Raw genomic sequence first — 6,449 nt, forward strand, 5'->3', positions numbered from 1 at the left:
TGGCCTCTGTGTTTTACACAGTGGTGATTCCCATGTTGAATCCCCTGATTTACAGTCTGAGAAATAAGGATGTCAAGGTTACAGTCAGCAAGATAATGGACAGAAAATATTTTTCACGTTGAATGCATCCATTTTATTTGGTTATTGCAGAAGTAAATTATTTTTTTAATGAACTGTGCATCAAATTTTATTTTAAAAAAATAGATTTCAAAGAGAGAAAACATTTTACAATGGAATAAATATGTGATTCTTGTCAGAGAGACTACACTTGGCTCATATTGATAAAGCAGAGAGGATGAACTACCTTGAATTTGACTTTACCTATAAAGTCTTAACAGTATGATATAGTTCACTGACAGTTCCAAAAAGCATATAGTAGTGTGGACAATGTGCTGGTATATTGAACAAGTGTCATAAACTCTAGTTTTCTCATTTCTTGTTTCCTGGTTGTAGGTGCTAAATTGAACAACTGATTTTGTGTTGTAAATATGGTGAAATAAATGGCACTTGGGAAAAGTTAGTCTCACCTTCTAGGACTTAAAATGTAGTGATCTGGGTAAATACAGTAGGATTGGTGAGAGAGGTACATTAATATCATTTGGGGATGTAGGAGGGATTGCTTCATAATTGTGTGCTATATTAAAATGGCCTTGCAAATGGGCAGGTTTCTATGAGAAACAAAGAGAAAGAAACAAGTTTTATTCAGGATTTAAAAAAAAAAAGAAAAAAATCAATGTTCAGGAGGTGATTATGTATTATTAAGTGAATGATTCAATAAATATTCTTGAGTTACTATTTTATGTCATATGCTTGAAAGGCATATTGTTAGGTGCTTGAAGGAATGTACACTTGAATAAGATGTTGCTACTATTCTAAATAATTTCAAGAGAGTGTTTCAATGTAGGGGATGAATGGATTTATAAGATGTTTAGAAATATTATATTTCTTCATGGAATACCGAGAACAGGAATAGAGATGATATGTTCACATTCAACATTTCTTATTTTCTTCTTCATAAATATTCAAAGGGCAGGGTGAGCAAGGATATATGACAATTCTCTTCATCAGAACACTCTAGGCAATCTTTGTAAAATAATGGAGTTGTTATAAGTATTGAGAGGTGATATCCCTGCTTTAACTTGAATGTTGTTGTAAATTAATTGCATTTCTAATTGTTATCTATACAGACACATGAAGATCAAGATTATTGTGTATATTATGAAGGTTTGGTATTTCCCTAATAATTATAATATTTATAAGAGGTGCTTACAGACACAGGTAACAAAGATGGAAATGTGATAATATGGTATTTATCTTTTCTTTCATCTCTCCTATCATAAATTTTACTTGAATTACTTATATTCTTATTGTGTTCTCTACTCTTTGTGTCTGGATGAAACTTCCAAATTAAGTAAGAAATGATCATGGGAAGAAATTCTGGATGTTTTTGGAATGGAAAATGAAAACTGAGCAACATTTTGTATAAGTTCAAATAAATGATTTGCAATGGTTTTATGGTTATAAATTTATGATAAATTATAATCAACTTTATTCCCCAATTAATTTTAATGATTACCAACATTGTATTATATATTCACAAATAATCTGTCTTCCACTCTACATTGCCACTTTCTTAATCTTTAACTTATCTAGAACAATGGTGGCAAAATAATAGCAAATTATATCAGTTTTGATTGGAAGAAATAAGGAATAAGTGATTTTGAAGAGGAAATCCTAATTTTTTCTCCCTTACACTGCAAAAGATGATTACATTTTCATTAAGTACAAGAGAAAATATCTTAAATTTTATTCTGAGAAAATAGAGGTGCATACTGATCATGTGCTCTGATCAAAGATTTATAATTAGTGGGTGAAATAATCAAGACAATAAATTAAGGATCGAACAACGCAGGCACTAACATTTTCAATAAATACTGGTGTAAATTCTGTTTTCTTCATTTTCAAACTTCGGATTTCAAATGATGCCCACTCTCACCATTCCCATTTAATATAGTATTGGCAGTACTAGCCAGAGCAATAAGGCAAGAGAAAGAAATAAAGGGCATCCAGACTAGAAAACACAAAGTTAACATCTGTCCCTGTTTGCAGATGACATGAACACAAATATAGAAAAACCTAAAGAATTTACCAAAAATCTCGTAGCTGATTAACAATTTTAAGAATGTTGTAGAATACAAAATCAGTACCACCAAATCAGTAGCATTTTTATACTCCAATAAGAAGGTTGCAGAAAAAGATATCAAGAAAACAAGCCTATGTACAATAGTCAAAAACAAAACAAAACCCAAAACCCTAGGAATCAATTTAACCAAGGAGGAGAAAGATCACTACAAAGAGAACTGCAAAATGCTTCTGAAAGAAGTTAAACAAGACACAAAATAGGGGGAAGACATTTGATGCTCTTGCATTGGAAGAATTAACATTGTGTAAATGCCCATACTATTCAAAGCTGTCTACAGATTCATTGCAATCCCCATCAAAATACCAATGACATTCTTCACAATAATGGAACATACTGATCCTAGCTTTCATACGGAACAAGGAAAAAAGACACCCAATAGCCAAAGCAATCCTGAGTAAAAAGTAATAATAATAATAAAGCCAGAGGCATAACACTAAGTGACTTCAAATTATCTTACAAAGCTATTTTAATCAAAATGACATTGTACTGGCATAAAAACAGACATATGGACCCATGGAAAAGAATGGAAAACCCACAAAACAACCCATATACTTACAGCCAACTTATCTTTGACAAAAGCAATAAGAAAAAACAGGGAAAAGACCACCTCATCAATAAAGGTTGTTGGAAAACTTGGGCACATATATACAGAAGAATGAAACTGGACCTTCAGTTCTCATCATATACCCAAATCAACTCAAATATATTAAAGACTTAAGTATAAGACGTGAAACCATAAATCTACTGAAATAAAAAATAGGGGGAACCATTTAGGAAGTATGACTGGACAAAGATTTTATGAGTGAGACCTCAAAAGAACAAGCAACAAAAGAAAAAAATAAACAAATGGGATTATATAAAACTAAAAACTTCTGCAGAGAAAAAGAAAGGATCAACAGAGAGGAAAGACAACCTATTGAATGGGAAAAGATATTTGCAAATTGTACATCTGAAAAGAGATTAATATCCAGAATATATAAGGAATTTGCACAACTTGACAGTGAAAATAATATGTAGTCCAATTAAAATATGGTTGAACAGTGAAAAAACAAATAATCCAATTAAAAAATGGGCAAAAGAGGTGAATATACATTTTTCAAAGACAGACATACAAATAGCCAACAGGTACATGAAAAAATGCTCAACATCATTAATCATCACGGAAATGCAAATCAAAACCACACTGCAATATGATCTTATCCCAGTTATACTGTCCCGAATTAAAAAGATTAAGAATAACAAATGCTGGGGTAAGATGGTATCTCAGTGTGGTTTTGATTTGCATTTCCCGGATGCTGAGTGATGTTGAGAATTTTTTCATATGACTGTTGGCCATTTGTATATCTTCCTTAGAGAAATGCCTGCTTAGCTCTTTTGCCCATTTTTTTAATTGGGTTGCTTGTTTTTTTCTTGTAAAGTTGTTTGAGTTCCTTATATATTCTGGATATTAGTCCTTTGTCGGATGTGTATTTTGCAAATATTTTCTCCCACTCTGTTGGTTGTCTTTTAGCTCTGTTAATTGTTTCTTTTGCTACACACACACACACACACACACACACTCTCTCTCTCTCACACACACACACAAAAACAAACAAACAACAACAACAACAAAAACCAAAAAAACCCGGGAGGGCTGAGAGGAAGATATAACAACCACAATTTTTTTTGAAGTTCTTACAACAAGCAAATGGAGGGGACACACTTGGGTAGGAGGGGGGAAAGGGAGGAGGGAGGGAGGTTTTGGTGATGGGACATAAACAATCAACTACACTGTATATTGACAAAATAAAAATAATAAAAAAAGAAGAAAAAAAAAATAACAAATGCTGGTGAGGACTTGGAAAACCACACTGAGATATCATCTCATCCCAGTTTTACAGGCCAGTATCCAAAAGACAGAATAAGAAATGCTAGAAAGGATGTAGAGAAAGGGGAAACCTCCTATGCTATTGGTGGGACAGTAAAATAGTAAATCCATTATAGAATGAAGTATGAAGGTTTCTGAAACAACTAAAAATAAAACTACTATATGATTTAGCAATCCCACTTCTGTTCACATACCCAAAGGAAGAGAAATCATCATTTTGAAGGGATACCTGCACTCCCATGTTCATTGCAACTCTATTTACAACAACCAAATATGGAAAATAACTTAAGTGTCCATCAATGGACAACTGGATAAGGAAAATGTGGTATATACACACAAAGGAATACTACTCAGACATAAAAAAGAATGAAATTCTATCATTTGCAATAACATGGATGAGCTTGGACAAAATTATGTTAAGTGAAATAAGCCAGACATAGAAAGAGATATGTCAAATGTCCTCACTCATAACTGGGTGCTAAGAAGGAAAGAAGGAAACAAAGAAGGAAAGAAAAGACCACAGTAAGACATTGAATTTCAGAAGGAATCAGTGTATGGTTACTAGAGGTGGAAGGAGTGAGGTGGAGAGCAGTTGAGGAGACATTGGACAGAGGCACAAAGAGTAATTACAATTTGTAATAATATACAGGTGATGGCAGTCAATAATTTAAACATAAAATACGTTTAATTAACACGTTTCAATTAGAAAAAAATAAATGTATCTTTGTTAGGTCCTACAGCTGGTCTATGGAGCATGATAAATTAATTAGTATAATTCATTTTTTTTAGTAATATGCCTCTTAAAAGATAAAATTTTGAAAATCTATGTAATTTGTAGAATTTCCAATCAACTTCAAAAATAATTGTTCCTAAATTTAATCTAGAATAAATTCTTATTTATATTGCTAAAATAACATAGGTTTCAGCATCCTTAAATTTGTTTACACTGAAAAAGATGAAAAAAATTGTTTTTTGTATTTTTGTAATAGCAATGTCAACATTTTTTTCACACCACACATATAATAAGTTAAAATCTCTTGAGACCTTATCACCAATGAATATATTATGGTAGTTTTAATATTTGACTATATATGTCCATGTCCATTTTTTGTTTTTGTTGGTAAATGCATATCTGGTAATCTCCATTTTGGCAAGTGAAATTGACAGACAGTCATTAGAAATATTAACTTTCTCAGTTTATAAAAACTTATTAGCATGATTTATTAAATGACAATTTTATAATCCTGTTTTAATTTTATTTAGTTGAATAATCCAATATTATCATACTTCTAGCTTAAGTCAAAGTGTAAACAACCTAGAATGAGTTTTGTCCCAATAGTATGGCAGAAAACCTGATATTTTTGTATAATTAGATATTTTGAAATATTATAAATATTCAAAAACCCATAAGATAGCAGAGGTCATTGAGTAACCAAATAACATCCATAGAGTAATTAGTTACAGAATTCCATTGCTGGATAAGGTGAAAAATATGGAGAGAGGTCCTCCTGATGTACCTGTGCAAAGAAAAGGCCTAAAGCTTCAAATGAATTAGGCATCCAGAATCTTTGGCAAACCAGTCACCACCTAAAATATAAAGCAAAACAAGAAAGATTTGTTATGTGGTATACTGAGGTAATCACAGTATCAGTAGAACTGAAGCTCCGCTCAACCAGCACACTTAGTGCTGAGCAAGCAAAGGAAATGAATCGATCACCAGGGAAAAATACCATTTCTTTGGTTTCTATTATCCTACAAATTACATTCACACTAAAACAAAAATCACAAGGCATACAAAAATGTAGGAGAGAACAACTCTCTATGAAACAGACAAATGAACAGAACTACATCAGATATAAACTAGATCATAGAAATATTAGAAAACAACTTAAAATTACTACAACTTCTATGGACTATTGTTGGAAATGGTGGACAACATACATAAACAAATGAGGAGTTTCAGCAAAGTCTTGGAAACTATGAAACAGAATAATTAAAAAAGTTAGAGAGGAGGAATGCTACCACCATGACAGGGAGGCCCCAGACAGAGAAGCGCCCTGGGCAGAACCAAACCAACCCCACCTTCTTGCTCAGCAGGCAGGAGGAGACCTGGTACTGTGATAGGGAAGCTCAAGGTAGGGAAATGTACCAGTCAGCCCCAATGCACCCCACCAGCCAGTGCAGGAGCCAGGAGGAGCACTGCCAACAGAACAGGGAGGCCTGAAGTACTTCCACAGAGGCGATCCCAAACCACTGCTACTACTGCTTCTATTGCCACAAGGACAGCTTGCCACTGCAGTAGCAGCTGTGACCACCATGCAGGTGGCTCATCACATACTCAACTGCATTGACAAAGGAGAGTCACTAGAAGAACCTAGA

The sequence above is a fragment of the Galeopterus variegatus genome, unplaced genomic scaffold (genome assembly GCF_000696425.1).
Source record: "Galeopterus variegatus unplaced genomic scaffold, G_variegatus-3.0.2 Scaffold11838, whole genome shotgun sequence".
Taxonomy (NCBI): domain Eukaryota; kingdom Metazoa; phylum Chordata; class Mammalia; order Dermoptera; family Cynocephalidae; genus Galeopterus; species Galeopterus variegatus.